The sequence below is a fragment of the Arvicanthis niloticus genome, chromosome 2, assembly GCF_011762505.2.
Source record: "Arvicanthis niloticus isolate mArvNil1 chromosome 2, mArvNil1.pat.X, whole genome shotgun sequence".
Classification (NCBI taxonomy): Eukaryota; Metazoa; Chordata; class Mammalia; order Rodentia; family Muridae; genus Arvicanthis; species Arvicanthis niloticus.
The window spans coordinates 4,818,047-4,844,910 of NC_047659.1; the positions used below are offsets into that span (position 1 = coordinate 4,818,047).

Consider the following 26,864-nt stretch of genomic DNA (forward strand, 5'->3'; position numbering starts at 1 on the left):
AGAGTCCCAGACTGAAAAAAAAGGGAGAAAAACAACCAACCAACGACACCATGTGCTAGCATGTCCTTTCTGTGCTTCCTGCTCTAAAACATGAGCAAGCAGCCTCCTGCCCCCATGTCCTCACCACAGCGATGCACGGGATGCCCCGACGCTCCAGCCTGAATATACCTTTCCTTCCTTAAACTGCTTCTCGTCAAGTGTTTGGTAAGAGCAGCAGTGACAGCTGCCCTCTCCCTTCTTTAGACCCACAGACATACCACTTGATAACATTCCTTCCATCTTTTATAGACGCACGAAAGGCACAGCCAGCTGGGCAGGTATAAAAAAGTACCTGCCTCTTTAACATGCTTTTGTTTTTCCTGTGTTACCCAGGCTGGTCTCAAACTCTCCGTCATTCTCCTACATCAGCCTCCTGCTTTGTCCTTCCATTTTTTTTTTTTTTTTTAATTTTGCCCTTTGAGACATTAACTATTTGGAACACATTGCAGTTGGCCATGCCTGTGAGCAGCTTCCCCTTGGGCAGCAGAGGCTCCTCCTGTCTGTGTTTGTTGGAATTCTGGGTATGTCAATAAAATCTCTTTTAGTTGTCTCTAGTGAAAGCCTTTCTTTTTCTTTTTTTTAAATCTTTCCCCTGGTATGCCTTTCCTTTGTTGGCTTAGTTTCTTGATTTATATTTTTTTGTTTTCCATGTCAATATTTTTATGTGTGTATCTGTAAGTGTAGGCACATTTGTGTACATGTGTGTGCGTGGGAAGGCCAGGAGTCAGTCTCAGGTGTCATTCTGCAGCAGTGTGTACATGTGTGTGCGTGGGAAGGCCAGGAGTCAGTCTCAGGGTCACTCTGCAGCAGTGTGTACATATGTGTACATGTGTGTGCGTGAGAAGGCCAGGAGTCAGTCTCAGGTGTCATTCTGCAGCATTGTGTACATGTGTGTGCGTGGGAAGGCCAGGAGTCAGTCTCAGGTGTCATTCTGCAGCAGTGTGTACATGTGTGTGCGTGGGAAGGCCAGGAGTCAGTCTCAGGGTCACTCTGCAGCAGTGTGTACATGTGTGTACATGTGTGTGCGTGAGAAGGCCAGGAGTCAGTCTCAGGTGTCACTCTGCAGCAGTGTGTACATGTGTGTGCGTGGGAAGGCCAGGAGTCAGTCTCAGGTGTCATTCTGCAGCAGTTGCCTACCTTGATCTCTGAGACAGGGTCTCTGACTTGGGCCTGGGGCTCACTCATTGGACCAGGCTTGCTGGCCACTAAGCTCCAAGGACCTTCTCTCCCTAGCACCCTCCCCAGGGATTGCAGTGTGCACCATCCTGCCCAGTTCTTTATGTGGGAGCTGGGGATCAATCATAGATCTCAGGCTTGCAAAGCAGGCGCTTTTACAATGGAGCTATGTTTCTAGCCCGAGACAACTTTAAATATTTTATTTTACATCTTAAGATTCATTATTTTTTAAATTCTGTGTTCGTGTGCATGTACACGTGCATGCAGGTGCCCCTAGGGGCCAGAAAAGTGTATTGAATCCCCCAGAGCGGGAGTTGCTGGTAGTTGTCGGCTGCCTGCTGCCGGACATGGGTGATAGAAACCAACCTTGAGTCCTCTGGAAGAGTAGTACTTAGTCTTTACTGCTGAACTCTCTCTCTCTCCAGCACCCCATTATTAAAATAAAAAGGATTTATTGTATTTTATGTGTTTGAGCATTTTGCCTGTATGTATGTATGTATGTATGTATGTATGTATGTATGTGAACCATGTGCGTGCCAGGTACCTAGAGAAGCAGTGAAGCTCCTGAAGTTACAGATGGTTGTGAGCCACTGTGTGGGTGCTGGGAATTGAACCTAGGTCCTCTGCAAGAACAACAAGTTCTCTTAGCTACCCTCCAAGCCCCACACGTCAAGCTTGTTTTTAAAAGATTTATTTTCAATTATGTGTATGCTGTGCTTGTATGTGCCCTGAATATAGGTGACTAAACTATATACTATATACTATATACTATATACTATATACTATATACTAGATACTAGATACTAGATACTAGATACTAGATACTAGATACTAGATACCCTGGAGTTAGAGCCAGTATTGAAGCTGCCTCATGTGGGGTCTGGGAATTGAACTTGGGTCCTCAACAAGAACAGTCCTCACTTTTTTTTTTTTTTTTTCCAGATAAAGTGTCACTATGTTGTGTGGCCCTGGCTATCTTGAAACTCACTATGTAGACAAGCCTGTCCCAGAACCTTGCCTCTGCCTTTGCAGTGCTAGGTTAAAGACGTGTTCTCTCATGACCTGTATGAGCAGCCCTCACTGCTAACCACTCAACCATCTTTCTAGCTCCACATGTCAATATTCAATAGATATACAGTCAAGCCTTCTTTCTTGCCTGGTGGTTGTGTTTTGTGTAGCCTTGATCGGAGGCAGAAACCTGGGCAAGCACAGTTGTTGCGCAGCCGTGAGTACAGCTGCCCTTTGAGACTGCTCTGTGTTTTGGGGCTTCTGCCGGGACTAGTGAACTCTTCCTGGAACTGCGTCCTGTGGTGGATGGTTCAGGGTCACCCTTTTGGCTCCTGTGGACCTAAACAGAACATTCTGTTGCAGAATCAGAAATTGTGTTTGTTTGTTGGAAAATCAACAAGATATGACAGTGTGCGTGTGCGTGTGAGAAAGTGGGGCAAAAGTCACCCAATTAGTAGGCTCGTTGTAGCCTTTGATCATTCCTAAGAATCTATTTCCTCTTGTGTCTGGTGATTTGGCAGAGTGCCTTTGCTGAGTGCTTGGCCCAGAGGCATATGAGGGCCATCAGGAGGGGCCGCAGTCAGTGTGAGTGAGGGACTGGCTTACGCAGCCCACGGATATCCAAGGGAATAAGACCCTGGGTCACCTCTGTAGATTTTTGTTTTTGAGCTGGGTCTGTGCCCAGGCTGCTCTCAAACCCCTGAAGCCCAAGTGATCTTTTGCCTCAGCATTTCAGGTGGAGAAGCAAGACAGACTGGAGCTGACGGCTCAAGATCATCCCGTCAGAGCCTCTCCTGCTGGGAGAGCCTCACAGGCAAACAAAGCTGTTCTAGGGCTGCTACCAGACTCTGGGGACAGAGTCCTGACAATAGTGTTTCTTTTGTGGACATAGCTCCTCACTGAGGATTCACGGCCCTTCTGGTCTTTTTGCCCTGTGAGATAGGACATTACTCCTGGGACATGGCCCTTGTTTCCTACATTATATTGGCTACCGAGAACTCAGTCCCTGGAACATAGTAGGTGTTTAGTCAGTGCTGACCAGGATATGGTAGAAAAGGGCTTCATTTGTGTGCTGTAATTGTCAGTGTCCCTGGGGTCACGGTGTGTATGGAACATTGTCACAGTGTCCCTGGGGTTGGGATGTGTATGGAGCAAATGCTCTAACAAGGGAGTCAGATCTGCTTGTAAGCTCTGGAGCTGGTTCTGGGCCCCTGCAAGATGTAATGTTCAGCTGTCTGTCTGAGAACCATCCAGACCGTTTCCTATGCACTCTAAAGTTAGTTCACCTGTTTGGTGACAAGGCTTGTTCCGGGGGAACCAACCCAGTCCTTGGAAACAAACAGGCTGGCCCTAGATCTGTCCTGTAGCTGAGTGCCCACCTATGGAAGCTCAGGATTCCTCTCCCTAACATGGGCCTAGAGAGCACAGTGTGCCCCCCTCATAAGTCAGGGAGCATCATAGAGCACTGTTACATTCTGTGGTCACTCATAGCTCACTCCCTGCCCCCTGTAATGCAGAGTATTTGCCACGGGTGCATGGTCTGTCCCTTCTGTGGGTCACAGTCACTTCTCTCTTGTTCTCTTGTCCTCTTGCTCCTTCCAGGACCCAGGCAGGAGTCATTAGAAACTCCTAAGCCCAGCCCAGGCCTCCAGCCACAAAGGGGTAGGTCTTTGGGTTTGCTGCTAGTACATGCTGACCAGCTGACTTCACTGCCTGTGTGCCACCCCCACTTGCATGAGAGCCCAGGGACTTTCCATGGTGAAGGGGCCCAACCGAGGCCCCATGTCTGTTCTGTCCACAGCCCAATCTCCACCTGCCCCAGCTGTAGGGTTATTTCAGGACTGAGCCCTAAAACCTCTGGAGGCTATAGATGCCCCCTGAGGGGGGGTAGTGGGAGGATTATGACACAAGGGATGAATGTCCTCAGGCCTCGTAGATGGAAAACAGGTGACACAGAGACCTTAGAGCCAAGAATCCCATCACCCAGCCTGCCCAAACTTTGGATGAGGAGAAACTGTGGGGCTCCTAGGGTGCTGCAGAGCTCCTGGGGCACTCTGACTCCACTCCCCAGCTCAGGCTCTGAGAGTGTTGATTTCTCCCCATCCCTCCCTACTTGGGCTCCAATCAATCAATAGAGGAAATCTTTCAAGAGGCACCTCTCTGAGCCCCGCAGGCTCCTACAAGATTGATTAACACAAACATCAATTTCTCGGGCTGCACGCCTCTGAAAACATGGTGCTTTTTCAGATTGAATTGCTACTGTGCGCCCGGTGTAAATAAAGGAGCGGGAATAACATGGAAGATTTGTGACTCGGAGGAACTGTGGCTGCCCTCTCAGCTGGTGCCGTTAGATGGGCGGCGGGGAGAGGGAGGGCTGAGGAAGGGAGGGAAGCATATGTACAGTCTCTCCACCCCCTACGTCCCCACCAAGACTGACAGATGGACAGAGAGGTGGAGGAGAGCCAGGGGCTGTGCAAAGTCAGAACTGTAGCGCAGCTGATCTGTAGCAGGATCTCTGGAAGATGTGTGCTAATTGGTTCTTTATTTTCTCTGGCTGTCTGGAGGGTGTCAGCAGAGGGGCAGGTGTCACTACTGGTCCTGCAGCAGCTGCAGGGTAGCTTGGCTTCTGGCCCTGAGGCTGCATGAGGCTCCTTTGCTTTGTCCCCTTCTCTTCCTCTCCAGCACAAAGCAAGGTATGATCAAGAAGGCTCAGATCAGGCACCTGATGGGCCCAGGGCCCAGGAGGAATGGAGCAGGATAGTTTGATGTCAAAGTAGAGGCACAGGGACTAATCATGGTCCTGAGAACAGAGTCAGGCTTTCTCTGACATCACACCCTGCCCTGCTTGCCTTTGTGGCTCTAAGATGTGTCCCTGAGGACTCCCTGTCTCCTTATCCCGAGGCCAGATGCCTTCATATCCCTAAACTTCTTACCTAATCCATGGGGACCCTCTTAAAATTCTTTTCCTGTCACTATATTAAAATCCTCTGACAGAAGCAACTTAAGGGAGAAAGGGTTTATTGCAGATCACAGTTCAAGGTACAGTTCATGGTGTGTGTGTGTGTGTGTGTGTGTGTGTGTGTGTGTGTGTACCAGACATGCCGCAGCTTGGTGCCCTTTCTCAGGACCCCTGTCTAGGGAATGGTGCCACCTACAATTACTATGAGTCTTCCCATATCAATTAATGTAATTCAAGGTAATTCAAGATAATTCCCCCACAGGCCCAGAGACCATCACCCTGGTGATTCTAGATTCCAGACAAGCTGACAGGTAACAGTAATCCTCACCGGGAGGCCCCAGCCTAGGATATGTGAACTGTTGATAGCTGAGAAGTCTCCCAAGCAACGAAAAAGAAATAGATGAGGCTGGTGTCAGTAATAAAATTCTAGCACCTTAAATTCCTCATGGTAGCCACCTTGGCCTGAGACACTGAGGAACCAGCTTGGGCAGGGAGTTCCTGTCAAGTCTGTGAATACATGGCTGCCCCCTGCTGGTGCTTGTGGCTGAAAGGCAGGCAGTGTGGCTCTGCGGCTGTTTTGTCTCTGCAGTAAAAGCCCAGGTCTCTCTAGGTTCAGCATTTGTTTGGACCTGATTGATGACATACCTGTCACAACAGGAAACTGAGATTTACAGTTGAGGTGCTGGCACACTTGGGATGGGTGACTCCAGGAGGAGGAAGAACCCACAGTTCTAGCGAGTTCCAAGCTTTATACATTTTATCTTATACCCCCAGCTGGAAAGAGGCCAGGAGACTCCAAGGGACTAACCTTGGACCTGGGCCAAGGCAACAGTAAAGTATCATCATCTTTGTTACCAGCTCAGCTCTAGACAGAATCCTGGGTCCTTTTGTTGACTCACGTTGGGCAGCCCGTGTGGAGCTGGGTCCTGAGGGACAGGCTGGTTCTAAATGTGATGTGGTCTTACCCAGTTCCTGGAATGTCTGGGATCAGAGCCACCTGTCAGTACAACTGGACCTGGACTGTCCAGGTGAGGGTGCTCCTGAGTTGAGGATGGATACATGGTGGGATATGGGTTTGCAGAAGCTGTCTGGCCTGACCCTTACCTCCCATGCCTCAAACCTTCCATTGCTCCCAGTACCCTCAAAGTCAAGCTACAGGGCCTCTCCTTGACGCTTGCAACATCCTCCCTTTATGACCCTACATCCGAGTCTTGGTGAAGCCCACAGGGCTTCTCTAGTATCCTTTCCAAAGCTGGCTCCAGTCCCTCAGGATGTGGTCCTTAGCAAGTACTTCTAAGGACTTAGTGTATGCTGGGTGCTAGGCATGCCCAGCAGGTTTATGACTTCTGAGCTTGTAGTCAGGGTCCTGCCTTTCTTCTAGATGTAGGGCCTGGCATATAGCTGGAGGGGTGCCTCTCCATAGAGTACTCTTCAGAGCATGTGGCTAAACCCTGGCTCCCTCCCCAGCATGTGTCCTATGTTCTAGATGCCTCCACATCCCTGGGCTCTTCAGCAGGGCTGTGTAGTTCAGCTGTCGCAGAACAGGGAATGTGGGGGACGGGGAGCATTGTAATACCCTCACTGACCAGCCATGTACTGAGCCAAGGGGACAAAGAAATGAGAACACCCACAAAGCTGTGACTGAATGGGGGAGGCCTAGCAGAACTGATGAGGTACACAGAGGTGCCACCTAGCACAGACATCCAGACATGCTTCCAGGGGAGGTAGCCCTGCTGATGGAGAGAGTATAGACTCCAGTACAGAGACCCAAAGGTTCCTGGGAGGATGGGAAGCAGAGAGTGTTCTGGTCAGATAGACTTTGGAAAGATTGTGGGGGCTCTATGGGTGGGGAGCCAGAGAGGCCTGATCCTGGATGCCCTAGAGGCAGGATGCAGGTAGGCTGCAGAGAGGCAAAGGTATTGCCCTCATGGCCAAGGCAGGAATGAGGCTGCTGCTTTTCTTTTCTGGGCACACCTGGAGAGAGTCCCCTTGTCCTTCCCTTTAGCATGTCACCAGGAGCAAGTGTCTGAGGAAGTGAGCCACAGAGGCCAGCACAGCCCCTCCCTAGGGAAGGCTCTTTCTGTCGCTCCTCTTCGAAGTACCACTCTCATTAGACAAAGAGAGGGTTTAGGTACTTGCCTACCACTTCCTTTGGATTCTGTTTTTCTTTAGGATACCAGGTTACTTGGCATTTAAAGGCTAGAGGTGGAGGTCCCAGCGCCCTGCAGATGCCTTTAGAACCCTTTAATCTGCACTACTGTCCCCATGAGACATTGCAGGGCTTGGGGCTCAGGTGGATGGGCCAGGGCAGGGCCAGGGCTGGGTGCTGCTGCCTGGGATTTCACGTGGCTTGGACTGAGTCAACCTGTGCCGTGGCTCAGGTGCGCCCAGGCACCCAGGCTCGCCGTAGCTGCCGATGGCAGGCACTTGAGTTAAGTGTGGCTAATTTGGTACAATGACACATGCCAGCAGTAATTTTGCATTTTGGAGACAATAAGAGGCAGCACAAGGCCTGTCCCAGATGCACCAAGAAGAGAGGCCAGAGAGTAGTGGACAAGGAGCTTGGTGTGGGGGTAGAAAGGACTGGGGATTTGCCCGCTACTTCCTGAAGCCAGGGCCCTGGGGTGGTACCTGAAGCACATGGAGATTTGTGAGAAAGACAAACATCCCAGCTTGGTAAAAGCAACGCACCTGCATAGAGGCTGAGTGCAGTGACTGTCTGTCTGTCCATGGTCACTGCGAGCCCTAAGCCCCCCATGTTTGCATTCTGCCCATACTTCCCTCCCTTGCGTCAGGAGGAGCAGGGACTCCTGGGGTGAGCTCAGCATAGGAGCCAGCCCTGAGGAGCAAAAGGACAGAGGCAGCCTGTCCACAGCAGGTGATAGAATGAAGTTGGGGATCAGGACTTGACATTTCTCCTTAAAAGCATCCTTGCATCTTGATTTAGTAGCACAAACCCCACCTTTGTTCTAGATGAGAAGGAACTGGGTAGGGAGCATGCAGGGTGGTGGTTCTGAGCTATGCCCAGAACCACAGCTCACACCCACCTCTGCCCCCCAACAACCCCCCCCCCATTTCACTTCACCCTTTATCAAGCAGCCCTGAGCTCTATGTGCCTCTGAGAGTTAGCCAGGCACACGAGGCCTGCACATTCACCGTCTCCCAGGAACTTTCTGGCTGGGTGACCTTGGTTAAGGTGTGCAGGTGACTAGCCCATGGTCACAGATGGACATTGAAAGCTTTCTATCTTGTCGCCACCATTTCCGTGGGCCAGTGGACACAGCCACAGAGGTGGAAGGTTTCTCTCTTTGGGCCTTTGGTAGCTAAGAGATGTTCAGAACTAGGAAGGCTGGGTGGGGTCCTAATGCCACACGAGGTGGGATGGTGTGAAAAGGGCTGATGACTGCGCAGTACGTCACTTCAGATCTATGCGTACAATCTTGTCACCTGTGAAAAAACGACAGCTTTGTTCCTGCCTTTCTGGGAGTCTTCCCATCTTTTATTTGTTTTTCTTATCATATTACACTGGCCACAGCTGCACCTCCAAAGCTGAAGAGATAGATATGTCGGAGGTAAAACACTCACCTCGCTTCTGGGCTTAAAAAGGAAACTTTCAACACCCCCCATTAAAGACTGCCTCTCCCAATTTCTTTCTTTTAAAATAGAATATCTTTTATTTATTCTTTAAGGATTTAAAAAAGTATGTACTTGTGTGCATCCGTGTTTTGCCTGCGTGTATGTTAAGTGGACCTCACGAGTGCCCAGTGCCTGCGAAGCCAGAAGCGGAACTGGAGCTGGACATGGTTGTTAGCTGCCCTGAGGCGCTGAGAACAAAAGCCAGGCCTTCTGAAAGCATGGTAAGAAATCTTCTTTTAATTCACTTTACATCCTGCTCACTGCCCCCTCCAGGTCACTCCCTCCCCTTCTCCTCTGGGTGCGGGGGTTGGGGGATGCTAGGTATTCCCCCACCCTGGCACATCAAGTCTCTGCAGGGCTAGGTATATCCTCTCCCACTGAGGCCAGACAAGGCAGCCCAGCTAGAACATATCCCACATACAGGCAACAGCTTTTGGGATAGCCCCGGCTCCCACATGAAGACCGAGCCTAGCAAGTGTTCTTAACTATTTAGCAATCTCCCAGCTCTGAGGGTTTTTTTTTTTTTTTTTATGCGTAAACAGTGGTTATTAATTATTCCCACCCTGAGTCCCCTCACTCCAAAACAACTGGACTCCCTTGACATTTCCTCTCCTTATTTTGCTTTGTCTTTCTTTCCTACTTAGTCCAGTCAGCGCCGCCTGTTAGAACGTTGACAGATCTTTTTGGCTTTGTCTCTTTGAAGATCTGGTCTAGATAACCAGAGCTGTAGTGAGTTCCTAGTCAGAAGACTGCATTTCTCAGCCCTCTTCCCTACCCTCCAGATCTTACTTAACAACACAACAACAACAACAACAGGGTCTCACTATGTAGCCCTTGATGTCCTGGGCGTGTAGAACAGGCTGGCCTTGAACTTACAGAGATCTACCTGCTCCTGCCTCCTGAGTGCTGAAATCAAAGGTATGTGCCACAGTGCCTTTGAAATAGGTTCCTGCTCCTTCCCTACACTGCTTACACTGCTCTCTGATAATAAGGAGATATGTTTCTCTGGTATACAGCTCCTCCTCCTGCTGAATTCCGCTCTCATCTTTGGCTGCACATATGCGTGTGTGTGAGATTCTCTTTTTCTAGGGCTAGAAACACAAAGTCCCTGGGGTACAAAGTCCCTGCCTTCTGCTCTGTTCCTGGCCATCTTTAACGATTGAGCTGTTGGCCTCTTGCTTACCTCCTAGCCTTAGCTTTCTCGTTTATTTGTAGTTTAATTTTAAAATCATGTCACAAAACAAACAAAGAGTATGTCTGCTCTGTCTTCTGGAAAAGTCAGGGCAAGAGTAGAGTTTACAGGGGAGTGATGTGGCCCTCGGGTCCTGGGTTACGGAGGCACTCTCTTCTCTCTCTTTTTTGTTTTCTGTGTTCTACTTGCATATATATGTGTCTGTGTGTACACATATACATGCATATATGTATATACATACATATATATGTGTGTGTGTGTATCACATATGGTCAGTGTCTTAGGAGGTCAGAAGAGGGTGTCAGATCCCCTGGAACTGGAGTCACAAACAGTTGTGTCCTGCCACGTGGGTGCTGGGAATTGAACTTGAGTCCTATGGAAGAGCAGCCAGTGCTCCTAAATACTGAGCCATCTCTGTAGCTCCCCTTATTTTATTTAAAAAAAAAAAAAAGATTTATTTTTAAAGATTTTATGTGTATGTGTGTGCCCGCCATGCATGTGCAGGAGCTCACAGAGACCAGAAGATAGTGTTAGATCCCCTGGAACTAGAGTTAAGGTGGTGGTGAGCCACCATGAACCAGGGTCCTCTGTAACAGAGTAGCCAGTGTCCTTAACTACTGAGCTCTCTCCAGCCCTATCCACCTTACTTACTAAGAGCTCATCACTTTGGCTAGGCTGGCTGCTCAGTGAGCTGCAGGGAACAGCCTGTCTCTAGCCCCAGCACTGGAGCTACACACACACACACACACACACACACACACACACACACACTAGCATTCCTAGCTTTTGCATGGATGCTGGGATCCAAACTCAGTCTGCATGCTTATGTGGCAGATGCCTCACCGAGTGAGCCATCTCGCCAGCTCCTGGCATTTCTGCTCCAGTAGTAGAATCCCTCCTGCTGTTTCTGATCTGGAAAAGTTAGAGCTGGCTCCCCCTGCTCTATTTGTCCTGCCCTGGCTAGTTTGGTGTTTCCTGACTGTTCTTAATTGGCTTTCAGGTCATGTGACCTAAACTCCTGCTAGAAGCAACCAAAGGAAGGAGGGTTTATTTGGACTGACAGTTTGGAGGGAATTTGGTCCGTAGTCACTTGGTCCCATGCTGTTGGGCAGGGCACAGCGGTAGTGGGAACACGTGAAGCAGAGCTGTTTAGCTCACCACAGCCAGAAAGCAGAGAGACAGGGAGGGGCCAGAGACAGGATACCCTAGTGACCCACTTTCTCCAGAGAGGCCCCACTTCCCGAAGTCTCAAATCTGCCAAAACAGTGCCACCAGCTAGGGACCAAGAGTTCAACACATTAGCCTGTGGGGGAATGTTTCATACTCAATAGCACCAGCCCAGGTCCTGGGCCCCTCATTTAGTGCCAGCAGCCGCTGTGTTCTGCAGAGCTCTGGTCCTGGTGCAGAGCAGACTGTGTCCCATGGGCAGAAGGCCTCTTGCTCAAAGGTGGTGTCAGTCTTTGTTTGCCTCTACATGGCTACCCATTCAGACTGCCTGTCCCCAGATATCACAGGCAGAACCAGAGCTCCTGGCTTTCTGTTCTCTTCTTTCATAAGCCTGTGCTGTGTATCTGGTCACAGGCCCCACTGATTGTAGGGTATGTTCTAGGTCCAGCCTCACCTGCCCTTAACCTGGAGCCTGTAGGAAGGATGGTACTGATGCCAGTACCCCATAATCCTTAGGGGGTGTGTGTACCATGCCTTGTATTGGGACCATGAGGTGAGGATTGTTTATTGGCAGGAGATCCACTTTGCAATGGAGTGACTTTCACTTCCTGTCCTCTGTCACCTCAGTTGTAGCAGATGGGCTTCCAGCCTAAGAGCTGAGGGTCTTACTATGTTTTGTAGAGAAACAGCACCTACCCCTACAGGACGGCCATACTGCAACCCTGGGAAAAAACAGGGCTGGGTTGGAGTCTGTGCACTCCATGTGGCTGGATTTCCTGTCATCTTAGACTCATGAGCAACCTGCTTGCTGCTCTCCCCTGACAGAGACCTCATTCCTCCTGCTCTCTTCTATTCCATATCTGCCCTTATCCTCCCTGTTCCAGCTTAAGCAGGGTCCCTCAGGGAGGCCTGTACCCTGTTTTTGCCTTCAAGGTGTCCTTTAGCCCAGGCCTAGAGGCCAGCCCAGAAGGTGGCCTCAGGGACAGGCCCATTGAAGTAGATCATAGGATTCCATGCTTTGCGTTAAAACTGCCATATTCAGACACCACTGCGGCATCTCAAGAGGGACAAGATTGACTTCATTGTCTCCCCACCAGGGCCCAGGCTGACATCCCCACCCCCTCTTCTCTGTCTCCTCTGAAGGGATCAGCGTTCAGACTTGGAATGTGCGTGCTTCTCTGAGAGGTCCAGTGTGACTTCCTGTTTGAAGATCTTCTAAGTTTATGGAATTTCAGAAACGCTCTGTTAATAAAGGCGGGCTGACCTTTGACCCTTCCCCCCCCAACATCCTGTAACAGGAAGCCAGAGATTCACTTCTGCCCCACCTACCCGAGGGGAGCAAGGAAACATCCCTGGGAGGAAGGCCATTGGCATTTGCCCTCCACCCTCATTCTGGAAAGTTCCATGCCCTCCCCTGGGGGTGACTGAGATACCCTTGCAGGATAGCTTATGATAGTTAATGAGGACCAGAGCTCTGCGTGGACAGCGGAGGCAGTTCTCTTCTCCTGGGTTGGTGGCACAGAGCCTGGGGGAGGGGCATATCACCTTCTGCTAAAACTGTGAGGACCCTTGGGGACCCTCAGAGTCTAGTTCTCCCACCCAGGGAGAGGTGGTGGTGAGGCCATTAATTTAAGAGTTTTATTTACCTTGAGCTACTCAGCCAAGCAGACACATTATTTAGGGACTAGAATAAAAAGCCATTCACTTTACTTCAATTGACCATTTAGTTCAATTTGCGTGTTAGTGCAGGTAATTACTGCAGTAATGACACGTGGTAATCGGGCTGATTGGGAGCCTGCCGGCTCTGTATTAATACCTCCCGTCATATACACTAATTACCCATGTGTTGCCATGGTTATCTGCATGGACGCCGTGTTAACGACACCCTGGAAACATAGAGCAATAGCGGGTGTTGAATTAAATCTTTGTGTTCTCTTAGAGCTAAAAGCGCGTTTCACATAAAATGATCATGAATAAAATGAGATCATCTTGGCGGAGTTGCCAGGAAGCTGATTAACTGAGCCGTGTAAATGTGACTTTACCCCACTCAAGAATCAGAGTCTCCCAAACGTTGTTGGGGTTGCTAGGCAACACCCCAAGATTACATCACTCACACAAGTTGAGCTGCCTGCAATGTCATCTCTGCATGGTTACAGCACTTCTGTGGAGAGGGTTAGTATAACAGAAATGACATTATTTTCCCCTGAGTGATGGGTATAAATGGCTGGCGGCCTCTGAGGGCCAAGGAGGAAAGGTTTAGGAATACCTGTGTGACGCACTAGGAGTGTGATGGGCGCTCCATACTGATGTGTGCTCACGGGAAGGTGTGTGCCTAGGTAGACAAGGCTCTGAAAGCTTGGTCAGAGAAGCCCACCCTCTTCCTGCCAATGAACGGGCCACTTGCAGAGAAGCTACATAGCCTGAGCTGAGGGAAGTCCCCTGTCCTGCATCACCAGGACCCGACTCCGGCTTCACCTGAGATGTCAGGGATGAGGTGTTAAAGCAAAGCACAAGGAGTGGTCCTGAGCATCATGTTATGGGAGGCAATCAAAGGCTAGAGCAGAGAGGAAAGGAGGTCGGGAGGCCAGAGGTTGCCTGGATGATCGTCTTTTGTTGACTCTCATCTGTCCCTTCTTTAGCTGGCCCCATCACTCTCTTCCCAGCCCTGCTAGTCCTGTGACACCATCCTGGGTAATCCTCTTGTAATAACTCCTCTCTGGGGTTCGATCTGTCAGACCATACAGCTCATTCCTACACCACAGCCTTTGCATTCAGCCCTCCCTGAAGCCTCTGCAGATGTTCACTAGCCCGCCACCAACTCACTCTCTGACTCTCTGGACTGCCAGCTCTGGTGTCCATCCTCAGGGTCTGGCCTCCCCCAGCTCCATCCACTCCTAGCTTGATTTGCTGTGTGACGTGTCTCTTATGTCAGAAACCGAGGCCTCTGCTTATCAGTTTGCTGAGTTCCATTACTACCTTGGAGCCCACGGAAGAAGTAGAAAGTTCCAGCTCCTTGTCTGAGTTCAACATGGGGTTGTCAGCTTAGTAACACACAGTAGAGCTGGTGACAGGTAGACGCTCAGATGGTTTTAGGACATCTCCTCAACACTGTCCTCAGGTCAAAGTGGGACAATGGCTCTCTCTTTTCAAGAGCCCAAGGCCATGTGTAACTCTGTGCTACTCTTTCCTTGGTGTAGGGTCACCAGGGAACCAGAGAGGAAAAAACACAGGCATGCGAGGAACTGGCGTTTGTTTTGAGACGTGTGATGCTGCCCACTATGAAGAAGATTTGTGGGGCATAGCTGGCAGTGAGAGTCACCACAGGGCTGGCTGAGGGGCTCTGGAATTTCCTGATTTGGGATGCCCTTTAGGGAAAAGAGCACTATGACTTCAGGCTGAGAGTCCAGCATGGAAGTTGAGGATGGTCAGTGTGTGCTTCAGTGAGGATGCTGAGGTGGGCTCCATGGTCGGCTCCATGTGGGGCTGGGGCGGGTCACTTTTTTTTTTGTGCTACTTTACTGGGTTCCTTTTCCTACCACCCTTCTCCACTCACATTCCACACTAATCTCATCTAACCACCAACACTAGGTAGGAGAGAAAGAAGGTTGGACGGGAAAGGGGCAGAGGTCTCTTTAGACTACTTCCTGCTGCTTATGGAGTTGAGTTCCTTGGGGGCAAGTCCAATCTTTGTAGTCAGGATATTTCCAATCAGCAATGCAGCAATGCAGCAATGCAGCAATGCAGCAAGCCAGCAATAGCAAAAGCACCCAATGCAACGGCAGGAGCCAGCAGCAACCATCACAGAGCCTCCTGGAGCTGACCACATTTATACCCTCTCAGGAGTCTCCAGAATTCCAAACATAAACTGTCTGCAGCTGGCAGAAATCACACCCCTCCTACAGCATAAGACAAATCATAGTTAGCCGTTGTGGACAATCTGAAGCAGGCCCACATCCCACACCTGGGATTAAAATGAAAACACAACCACATGAGATAATTAGGTTTTTAAAGAAACCAAAATTCTCACTACAGGCTGGGGCTGGTCCAAGGCTGCAGGCTTGGGATGGGGGAGTAGAGAGTTCCCAAGGTCCCTCAGAGAGTGGCCTGTAGGGGGTAAGCTTTGAGGAGGATATGGTTTTGGGGATGATAGAAGCCCTGTCTCCCTCTGAATGATGTACTTGCCTTGCACAGACCCAGGGATCTTTGTTATAAGGGTCATATAAGGTTTACACTTTTATCTGGTTGTTTCTGCAGTGCTTGGGGTGCAGACCAGGCTCCAGCTCTCTGCAGGCAGGTGCGCCACCACGAAATGCTAGCTTCTCTTCCCTTCTCTTCCCTTCCCTTCCCTTCCCTTCCCTTCCCTTCCCTTCCCTTCCCTTCCCTTCCCTTCCCTTCCCTTCCCTTCCCTTCCCTTCCCTTCCCTTTCCTCCCCCCTCCTCCTTCCTGCTCTCCCCTTCCCAGGAGAGAACCTTAGTTGTCTAGGTTGATATCCAACTCCTGGGCTCAAGCAATCTTCCTGCCTTAGCCTCTTGGGAATGCCTAGCAACTGTGCACCTCGGGTTAGGGTTATATCTTCACATTTTGACCAAGGGCCTGATGAGTTAAAGTGCAAAGTGGGGACAAGACACAAGGGGCAGGGATACCCTGGCATGGAGTGTGTGTATGTGTGTGTATGAGTGTGTGTACATGTGTGTACTGTGTACATGTGTGAGTATATATGTGTGTACGTGTGTGTATGTATGTGTATGGGTATGTGTGTACATGTATACGTGTGTGAGTGTGTATATGTGTGTATACTGTGTATGTGTGTGTAAGTGTGTATGTATGTGTGTGTACATGTGTGTGTATACGTGTGTGTACTGTGTATGTGTGTATACACTATAGTGAGCCTCAGATAACAGCCACCACTGACTCCAAGGCAGAAGACTCATGGGTACCTCTGGCAAAGAGAGTCCTCTGGCCCCACCGCCTTGGTGGGTCCAAGTTCCCATCAGTCCTAGCACTGTTCTGAGCTGGCCAGAGAGCATGGAGGGGGCCATGGGGCTTACATGAGCTGCACACCCCGTATACATATAGGCTCATAGTCAACTCCCATTAGTGCTGCCAGGATCTCACCAGACATGACGTTCATGCACCAGAAGGACAACAATGGGAAATCAGCTAAAGGCCTCCTTACCAACTGCACTCAGCCAGGGGATGGGGGCTCGTGAGGCCCTGGCAGGAACTCTGGAGATACTAGGTCCCATACTGGACAAGGACCTGCATAGGCTTGCCTGGCTTCAGATTTCCCATGGCTGTGTGTGGTGACAATCTGCCGGCTCTCCCTTTGGCCAGATCTAGAATACCTGCTGGGATTGGAAACTGAGTCCCAGTTTCTGAGTCTTTTCGTTTCCATCCACGGGGCTGAAATGCTCTGAAGGGGTTAAGAGCAAAGCCTGAGAAAGCTGACTCTCCTCTTTACTTCCTCTCCCTTGCGTGAAGCCTGAATGGTGCCAATCTGCTCCCAGACCTGCTTGGGAAATGCTCTGGCAGGGAGAACTTGGCACATGCTGGCTGTAAGCAGGGCAAAGATCCTCCCGGTCTCAGCTCCCAGATTTGCAGCCCCTGCCAGTGCTGCTCAGCCCGGCCCCCCTGACATACATGTTTTTGCTTCTAGCCAGCTAGGGGTCCCTGCCCAGCCCATCTGAGCCAAGTTTTGCTATTTGTTGAAGGGTTGCAGGTCTATTCTGTAATCTGGATGCTCCTCCTTTCTGCCACAAGCCAACCCAACCATATAGCCAGTGTGTGGCCAACTAGGCCATAGCCCATGGAGGCTGACTTACAGTGTGCTATGCTGGGTGCTGCTTGGGACTGACAGAGCAAGGTCTTTGAGGCCCGGATGGTTGAATGATAACAACTTGCTGGACATGGTTCTTAGCAGGCCTCCAGGGCCAAGGGAGACATTGAAATTCAGGTTGGGAGACAGAAAGAAAGCTGGAAAGTTCTAGAATGCTAACCAGGCATGGCAGCACATACCAGCTCCTAAGAGATGGAGGTGGGAGGAGTTCAAGTCAGCTTTGAATACATATTGAATTTGAGGCTAGCCTGGGCTACAGGAGATTCTGGAAAAAAAAAAACAAAACAAAACCCCAAAACCACAAACAACAACAAAAACAACACCTGAAAAGTTCTACTGTCTACTGGGGTTGGGAAAACGGCTCAGTGGTAAAGAGGGCTTGCTCTGTGAGCATAAGGAGCTGCGCTTGAATTTCTGGCAGTCACGTAAGAAGCTGGGCATGGTTGTGCATGCTTATAACCCTGGTGCTGAGGAGGAGATAGGAAGGTCCTGAGAGCCTGGTGACCAGTCAGCCTAACAGAGGAGAACTTCCAGTTCAGCGAGAGACCCTGACTCAAGGCAATAAGGCAGGAAGCAACAGAGATGATGTCTAGTGTGGTGGTTTGAATATGCTTGACCCAGGGAGCGGCACTACTAGCGGGTGTGGCCTTGTTGGAGGAAGTGCGTCACTTTGGGAGTGGGCTTTGAGCCCATCCTCCTAGTTGTCCACAAGACAGTCTCTCTCGGCTGTAGTCAGATCAGGATGTAGAACTCTCAGTTCCTTATCCAGCGCCATGCCTGTATGGATGCTGCCATGCTTCCCCCCCAGGGTAATAATGGACTGAACTTCTGACACTGTAAGCCAGCTCTAATTAAATGTAGTTCTTTATAAGAGTTGCCTTGGTCATGGTGTCTCTTCACAGCAATGGAAACCCTAACTGAGACATCTGGTGTCCTGCTTTGGTCTCTACATGTGTGCACGTGCACATACATACACCATACACAAAGCCCTTTACACAACATGTTCAGGAAGAGCGCTCCATGTTCAGTGTCCAGAGGTGGTAAGCTGGGACTTGGAGAGAAGAAGCAGATAGCTGGTGAAGGTTGAGGCCCTAAGTGGGCATAGTTGTGGCACATGTTGGCTGGCCAGCCCTGGGCCTATTGCTCTGCCTGTCTCTCCTTACAAAAGTCATGGCATGCTCTTCGGCAAAGGCAGGTGTAGGCTTTGAGTTTTTCAAAACCTATTTTTAATAATGGTTCTTAAATGCTTTAACTCCTTTCTAGCCCACCACCCACCAGAGGTAGTGGAAAAGAAAGGTTATTAGGATATGGGGGAAGTGGACCTGTTTAGAAATAGTTTTTTGTAGTATTGAAAATAGTTTTTTATTGTATTGAAAATAGTTTTTTTTTCTTCAATCTGTGTTGTCAGATTATATACTAGCAGTCTAGTTCAGTAGTGTGAGGACAGCAAACACGAATCAGCAGCGGTGGCATGACCCAGCAGAGACAGCCAGGCCTCAGTTGCATGGGCATGAGTCAGTGGGCGTGACCAGGACCAGCAGGGACACCAGGAGAAGTTCTCTACTGTGCCTTTCTCAACAAAGTGCAGACCAGCAAAGACTAGGATGTGAGACCAATGAAGCGTTGCAAAGCCAGCTATGAAGATGTACCAGTACCAGCCAGCACTGTCTACCGTCTGTTGGGTCCTTCTTAACATCATGTGTCCCTTCATGTGTTTGCTTAAAAAAAACAAAACAAAACAAACAAACAAACAAAAAAACATCCTTTCACCTGTGTCCCATTCAGTGAAACATTCCTTCACAAGTCTGTCTTAACAAAACATCCTCTCACCTATGTCTGATTCAGAAAATAATTCCTTCATGTGTCTGACCCAACAAACACCATTCGACACAACTGACTTTAAAAAAAAAAAAAACAACCTAAATTTCCACTTCAGGCAGGTACTGCAGAGACAAGATGCTGAGACTCAGAGAGATGACATGACTCTAGAGCTGGTCATTCACAGAATCGGCCTCTGGGTCCGCTCCTCACCTGGGCACACAGAAAGCAGGAAGTGGACCAGAGACAAGGTTCCTGTCCCTGTCCTCTAGGCCTGGACTGGGAAGGATCTGCACACAGTGGGGAACTGCTGCCTCATATAGATCCATTCTCCCTTGCTCAGCTCTCCTTGGCTTCCTACCTGTGAGCTGTTTGGTAGGTTGGGTTTGGGATGGGGGCTGGCTAGTGCCTAGGGACCACTGCCCTAACCAATACAAAAGCTTGGCTTTCCTTTGTCTCCTGAAGACCTCAGCCCTGATGTGCTTCAGGTCTTCCCAGGGAGGCTGTGATACCTCATCCTGTAATAGTGATAGTTGCTTCTGTGGTGGTTGTGGGTTCCCAGTGTCGAGAAGCATGCAGGCTGATTCATTTGGGACCCAGCACAACCCAATGATGCTGTCAACATTCAGAGCCGATTCACTTAGTGGAGAGAAACACCAACATCCAAGACCCATTTTTCAACTCTCCCTGAGACACTCACTAGTGTGGGGCTATTAAAAACCCCAGTGGGCTTCAAGCTACCCTCGGTAGTAGTGAGCGAGAAGGCTCCTCATAGGTTGGTGGAGGACTCGATCTCTGGGCAGTGGGAACAATCTAAACGCCTTTGGGCTGTTTGCTAAACATCTGCTCTTTGTATACTGAGGCCAAGGAAGGGCAGTCAAGACCTACATTTACACTCAGTTTTGCCTGTGCTCAAACATGACTTTGCCCCAAGGAATTACCCTGGAGAATCCTGCTCTTCTAATCTGTAACTGTGTGGCAGACTGATGGAACCCAAGTGGAGAGCAGAGCCAGTGGCTCACACCAATGCCTTGTCTCCCCAGCTCCTCTCCTCCAGGCCCCATTAAACTGTGTGCACCAAGTCGCTTCTCCAATGTAGGTAGGTGGTCTTGCTGTGACTTCAGAAGGGATCTAACAGGGGCATTCTAAACTGCAGTCAGTCTGTGGCGCTGTGTGCTGGGCATGAGAGACTAGAGGGAACCAAAGACAGTGGCTCAGGCTGCCTTCTTGGAGGTGGAGGTTGAACAAGTGGGGGCCATATCAAGCTGTTTGAGGTCTCTGGATGGATGTGAGGCTCAAAGAGTAGTGAAGCAAGGAAGGTTCTTGGAACACCACCCCCCCATCTCAGTATCCCCAGTGGAAGAAGGGAACTTTTCGTAGCGCTCTAAAGGGAGTCCTAGGAAACTTAGGATGTGACCTGGATTCTGTAATGTCTGCATTCTGGTTCGCATCTGAGCTCTGTTTACTGGTAGCTGTGCACCTTTGGGAAAGTTATACATTTCTCTGTGCCTCTGTGATCTGATATGGAAAGTGGGCGTGGTGACAGTCCCAGTGTGTGGTGAAGAGCTCCAGGAAAGGCAAGGAGGAGGGAGCCGAGGACAAAGCAGTGGCCAGCCATTAGAGGTGATTTCTTGTAGGAAGCGAGCACCAGCCACTCAGGAGGACATCTCTACTGGGGGGTAGGGGGAGGAAATCTCCAGGGAGAGGCCTTATCCAAGGAAGCTTGTGTAGGTACTGAGTGGAGGTAGGTCTGCAGAGATCCCCAGAGCTCACCTCCCCATCCCAAGGTTTTGTGTTAGCATTGATCCTGTGTGGGTGGGTACTGTGTGTGTGTGGGGGGGTGAGGCATGAGGAGGCCTTGCCCTGGTCCTGTCCAGTGGTATGCACCTAACTTGAGCCTGGCAGTTTGTGGTAGGGCAGAGATGGATGGGTGCCTGGTTCAAGGACAAGGTTAGCTTAAGGCTGCTGACCTTTCTTGTGTGTAAGGAAGGTCTGTGTGGTAGGTCTTTCACCAGGCCATAGAAACCCATCCAGCCTTCCAGCCAGGCCCCAGAAGGGATGGGAGCCTGGGACACCCTCCTCCCCCCGGCCCCCCCCCCCCCAGAGAGTTGCACTTGCCCTTGACTTTGGTTTTGATGGCTGGACCTCTTCTCCATCCACTGAAGATTTTGAGGGGTGCTCGTGTTAGAGATAATATCAGATAATATCAGTGTCCCACATGGGACCACACAGAAACAACAGAAAAGCATCTTTTCAAGAAGATTCTTTTTACAAAGGGTGAGCTAGTACTGTGTGTAGTACCACCCTCTACAAGCTAGAACCCAGACTGGGCTGGCAAAACATGTAGGCCAACATGGCTCTAGTCTTTTAGCCCTGATATAGGTGATGTCTGTGCTTCTCCCACTCGTGGGAGCTTGATCTCACATCTGATGTGATTGGCAAAGGGGAAGTGAAAAGAAAAGGGAAGTTCGGGGAAGAGTCTTTGCTTGATTAGACAGAGGAGCATATGCAAGAGCATAGGATTACTTGTTTTCCTCCCTCCCTCCCTCCCTCCCTCCCTTCCTTCCTTTGTTTTTCTTTTCTTGAGACAGCCCTGGTTTTGAACTAGAGTTTTGAACCTCCTGTCCCACCCCTAGCTATCCAGCTACCCCAGCCCCTTGGCAGGTGATGGTCACAGGTGTGTACCATCACACACAACTGGACAAAATCTTGACAGGGTGCTTGTGAATCTGGAAGCTAGAGAGGTGGTATTCAAGGCTACTTGTAGAAAGAGCCTTAAGAAAGAGCTGGCCAGGGCCAGGAAGAGACTTCTATATAGCCATGGACCTTTCCGACCAGCCCTCTGCAGACAGGCCTCAAACGGGCCAAACAACAGCCCCTCTGAGGAGGAATACCACAAAGTACAAGTTCTATTGATGTCCTTGGTTCCTACTGGAGGAGACCAGGATGGGAAACTGAGGCCCATGAAGGAGTACCCAAGCTGGCCTGTTATCCAGGGATGCAGCCACCTACTCTGTGCTCAACATAGCTCTGGACAGGGCATTGTTTTGTTCTTCCCGTGAGTCTTCTTTCCCTTAGTTGTTACCCAGGTCTCCTTTCCTCTAATGCCCTCTCTGAGGTCTTCCTCCTCCTCTCATTAGCGTTTGGAGCCGGGAGTGTGTCTTCAGGGGTCACCAGGCCCTGCTGCAAGAGGCTTGTGGTGGGGCAAATGGTCCGCAGCCAGTGTTGATGGAAAGGGGAATGCAGGGCTCCCCGTACCCTCAGCAGCCGGCCCTACCCTCTTCCACCAGGGCCGTTTTCCAGACTCCTGATTTTTCATCAAGGCAGCATGCAGTCTCAGAGTTACCCAAGGTCACAGAGCTGCAAGGGGAGCAGAATGAGGCCATTACACCAGCCTCTAATGTCCCTGCAGCCTCAGCTCGCTAGCTGCCTCGATCAAGCACCCTGGACACTCCAATTTCCGCCTGTCCTGAGGTGATCGTATCAGGGCTTGAGTGATCTCCTTGCCGGCGGGCAGTGGAGATGCTGTGGCAGCAAGCTGGCTGTTCCCCTACTCGGCCACCTTCTGAGTCCACCCATCCTCTCCCTTGGGAACAAAAGGGAGGCACCAGCTGAGACCATTGGCTGAGAAATGGCTGGCGGGATGTCTCCCTGTGCTTCACCCTTGCCCCGTAAGAGTTCAGGCTTAGTTCAGCTGCTGGCTGGCCAGGAGCACCAGCCATTGCCCATCAGTCTGGCTGGCTGGAAGGGCTCTAGCTGATGGGTGGGTGAGGAGTTATGCGAGCTTGGGGCTGGGGGTAATAGCTACCCTCAGGGATTCTCAAGGCAGCGGACCTCTGTCACCCATCATTTGGGTTTATGAAAAGCCTTGGTCCTGGGATACTGACTGATGCTGAGCCGGATGGTGAGCCCCCCTCCCACCTGCCAAGGGTGGGAGCTGGGGTGAGATAGCCCAGGGAAAAGAGTGAGTTGGCCATTCTGGATTTCTGATCCTTACTCCTTAGAAGTTTTTGTCTGCATGTCACACATGGCCCATTTGCAAGGGATGTGGAGGCCATGACGCTGGCTCTGTGCTGGGAAACCTTTTATTAAGATCTATCTCAACAAAAATGGCAAAAATGCAAATGTCTCTACTAGGGGAGGAAGAGACAGGCTGTGGCCCGTCCCTGGACAGAGTCCTCAGCAAACAGCAGAAGGGAACTGTAGTCCCTAGCTTCCTGGTACTGAATTGGAAGTGGCTGTGGTCATACTCAGGACCACAGCGCTGAAGTAGAGATTCGGTAGACAGTGCTCATGGGGTGAGGTGCTGGCGTCAGAGGCGATAGGGGTGGACCCATGAGTGTGCTTATCTGGAGTGTATGTTTACAAACGCTGAACTGTACATGGCTAGGGACAACTTCTGCCTGGGACAATGCCACAGGACTACTTGGGCAATGGGCACAGATTACAATCAGGTGATCACTGGCTGAGATACTGCCATAAACCAGAATGGGACCTCAGGCCAACTGTCCCTGTGTTTCTTTGCCCTTTGCTAGGCCTGGATTTATTACTGGTCCTGAAGCCCAGGGCAGGGTCCTTGGGGTAGGGACTCCTTCCAAATGTTTGGCTACCAATGTGCACCATGGGGTCCTCACTAACCTGGGCCACCTTCCAGTTTTCTCTGGCTTGGGAAAGCAGCCTGTAGGGGTTGGCTTTCTATTCCAGCTGGGAGGCAGGACTCTGTTAGGGATGCACTGCCCTCACCTCCTGTGCCCTTGTGATTTCTACTACACTGTAAATAAACTAACACCAGGATTAAACCCACGAGAGAATGGTGGTGGGGGACACCGGCTTGGGCTGGAACTGGAACTGCAGAGCCAAGCAGCCTGACTTCTTTCCTTCATTTCTTTTAAAAAATTATTTATTTACCACATGAAGCTCATGAACAAGGAAGACCAAAGTGTGGGTGCTTTGGCCCTTCTTAGAAGGGGTAACAAAATACTCATGGGAGCAAATATGGAGACAAAGCGTGGGACAGAAACTGAAGGAGGGGCCGTCCAGAGGCTGCTCCACCTGGGTATCCATCTCTTGTGCAGTCACCAAAGGTAGACGCTGATGTGGATGCCAGGAAGTGCATGCTGACAGGAGCCTGCTATAGCTGTCTCCTTAGAGGTCTGCCAGAGCCTGAAATATACAGAGGCGAAAGCTCACAGCTAACCATTGAGCTAATCACGAGGTTCCCGATGGAGGAGTTAGAGAGAAGACTGAAGGAGCTGAAAGGGTTTGCGGCCCCACGAGGAGAGCAACAATACCAACCAACCAGAGCTCCCAGGGCCTAAAACACCAGCCTGGGAGCACATAGGGTGAGACCCATTGCTCCAGCTGTATATGTACGGGAAGACGACAGTGTCAGGCATAGGTGGGTGAGGAAGTCCTTGGTCCAGTGAAGGCTGGATGCCCCAGTGTGGGGAAATCGTGGGTGGGGAGGTGAGAGTGGGAGGGTGGGTGGGGGCATATCCTCAAAGAAGCAGGAAGAGGGGGGATGGGATAGTGGGTTCCTGGGTGGGGGGGGGAAGGAGATTACGTCTGAAATGTAAATAAAATATCCAATAAAAAATACTTTAATAAAAGGAAAAAATTATTTATTTAAAAATTTATGTACACTGGTATTCTGCCTGCATGTATGTCTGTGTGAGGGCTGTCAGATCCCCTAGAACTGGAATTACAAAGAGTTGTGAGCTCCCATGAGGGTGTTGGGAATTGAACCCAGGGCCTTTTGGTTAAGAACAGCCTTAACTGCTGAGCCATCTCTCCTGCCCAGGCTTTTTTTCTCACGAGGTTCAAAGGAGAAGGCTGATGAAGCCAGGATCCCCAGGGATAGGGTCCCAGGTCCTACTACAGTTGTGCTGGAGTCCTCAGGAAAGCTGGGAGGCAGGCGTGGCACCCACATACCCGTTCTCTTGCTACTGAAAGTCGTCTGTGTTCATGTGTGAAGTGAGATTGTTTTTTGGTGTGTGTATGTGTGTGTATATGTGTGTTTATATGTGTATGTGTACATGTGTGTGTATATGTGTGTGTATGTGTGTATGTGTGTATATGTGTGTGTATGTGTACATGTGTGTATGTGTGTATGTGTGTGTATGTGTGTGTATGTGTGTATGTGTATGTGTATGTGTATGTGTATGTGTATGTGTGTGTATGTGTGTGTATATGTGTGTGTATGTGTGTGTATGTGTGTATGTGTGTGTATGTGTACATGTGTGTATGTGTGTGTATGTGTGTGTGTATGTGTGTGTATGTGTGTATGTGTGTATATGTGTGTATGTGTGTATGTGTGTGTGTGTATGTGTGTATGTGTGTATATGTGTGTATGTGTGTATGTTTGTGTGTGTATGTGTGTATGTGTGTATATGTGTGTGTATGTGTATATGTGTGTATGTGTGTATGTATGTGTATATGTGTGTATGTGTGTGTACATGTGTATATGTGTGTGTATGTACATGTGTGTATGTGTGTGTATGTGTGTACATGTGTGTATGTGTGTGTATGTGTGTGTACATGTGTATATGTGTGTGTATGTACATGTGTGTATGTGTGTGTATGTGTGTACATGTATGTATGTGTGTGTACATGTGTATGTGTGTGTACATGTGTGTATGTGTGTATGTGGGTATATATATGTGTGTGTGTATGTGTGTGTATGTGTGTGTGTATGTATGTGTGTGTATATGTGTGTGTATGTGTACATGTGTGTAGGTGTGTGTGTGTACATGTGTGTGTATGTGTGTATGTGTACATGTGTGTATATGTGTATGTGTGTATGTATGTGTGTATGTGTGTATATGTATGTGTGTGTATGTGTACATGTGTGTAGGTGTGTGTATGTGTGTGTACATGTGTGTATGTGTGTATGTGTGTATGTGTATGTGTGTATGTGTGTATGTATGTGTGTATGTATGTGTGTATGTATGTGTGTATGTGTGTGTATGTGTACATGTGTGTATGTGTATGTGTGTGTATGTGTGTGTACATGTGTGTATGTGTGTGTACATGTGTGTACATGTGTGTATGTGTGTATGTGTGTGTATATGTGTGTGGGTGTATATGTGTGTGTGTGTATATGTGTGTGTGTGTGTATGTGTGTGTATATGTGTGTGTGTATATGTGTGTGTGTTTGAGTAGCTCTCTATCTTTTCCCAGATCCCTTGCCTTGCTATGACTCTAAAATAGACCAAGTCTTCAAGGTGTCATCCTACCACTTAAGTTAGATTGGCTGCCTTTAATTGCAATATTTTCCCTGAGGGAGATGGGCCCCTGGGCTCTCCAAGTCAAAGTTCTTGATGTCCTGATGAGGAAACTGAGGCACATCTCATCTCTACAACCAACCCAGTCAGGCTTGGTCATATCCTGTTAGAGGCTTTTGACCATGGCACTTGACCCAGCTCACCCAGGTCACCTGGGTCAGGCATACACGTATTCTGGATATAGCCTGGTACTGGACTTTTGTGACCCCGTGATGATCAGGGAGTCTTTCTGGTTGAGCTGAGGTTCTTGCCTCCAGGCTGAGTGCTCCCTCAGTGTCTGGGATGGGAACTGTGGACCACCCTCGAAGCTCACAAGACTCTGAAGAAAACAACTCAGTACAACATATTGACTGTAACAGGAAGGAGGAATTAAAGGGGTTCTCTGGTGATAAACTCATATGGGTCTCAACATGCAAATGCTTTACCTGTGTCCTGCAGGAGCCCAGGACCTTGTGAGTGTGTCCAGACCATTGATTCTCTATAATCTTCTGATGGTGGATGGAGCTGAAGCTTGAAGAATATGGAGTGCTGGAGAGATGATCCAGTGCTTAAAGGCACTTGCTGCTCTTGCAGAGGCCCTGAATTCTGTTCCAGGATCCTTGCTGAGTGGTTCATAACTGCCTATAATTCCTATTCCATGAGATCATACTCCCTCTTGTGGTCTTCAAGGACACTGCACTCATGTGCACATACCCACAACAAAGACACGCACACATAGTTAAAAGATAAAAAATAAATATTAAAAAATAA

The 26,864-nt window shown here is 49.6% G+C and overlaps 1 long non-coding RNA gene across 2 annotated transcripts; it reads left to right on the forward strand.

The window, feature by feature from the left end:
- The first annotated feature begins 439 nt into the window (after positions 1–439).
- LOC143441129 (uncharacterized) lies at positions 440–26,864 on the forward strand. Of its 2 annotated transcripts, none has more exons than XR_013108348.1 (3): positions 440–560; positions 8,872–9,039; positions 26,553–26,864. It is a non-coding gene; the product is annotated as an uncharacterized LOC143441129 (long non-coding RNA). The 2 variants fall into 2 exon arrangements; XR_013108347.1 differs by lacking the exon at positions 440–560 and adding an exon at positions 8,665–8,754.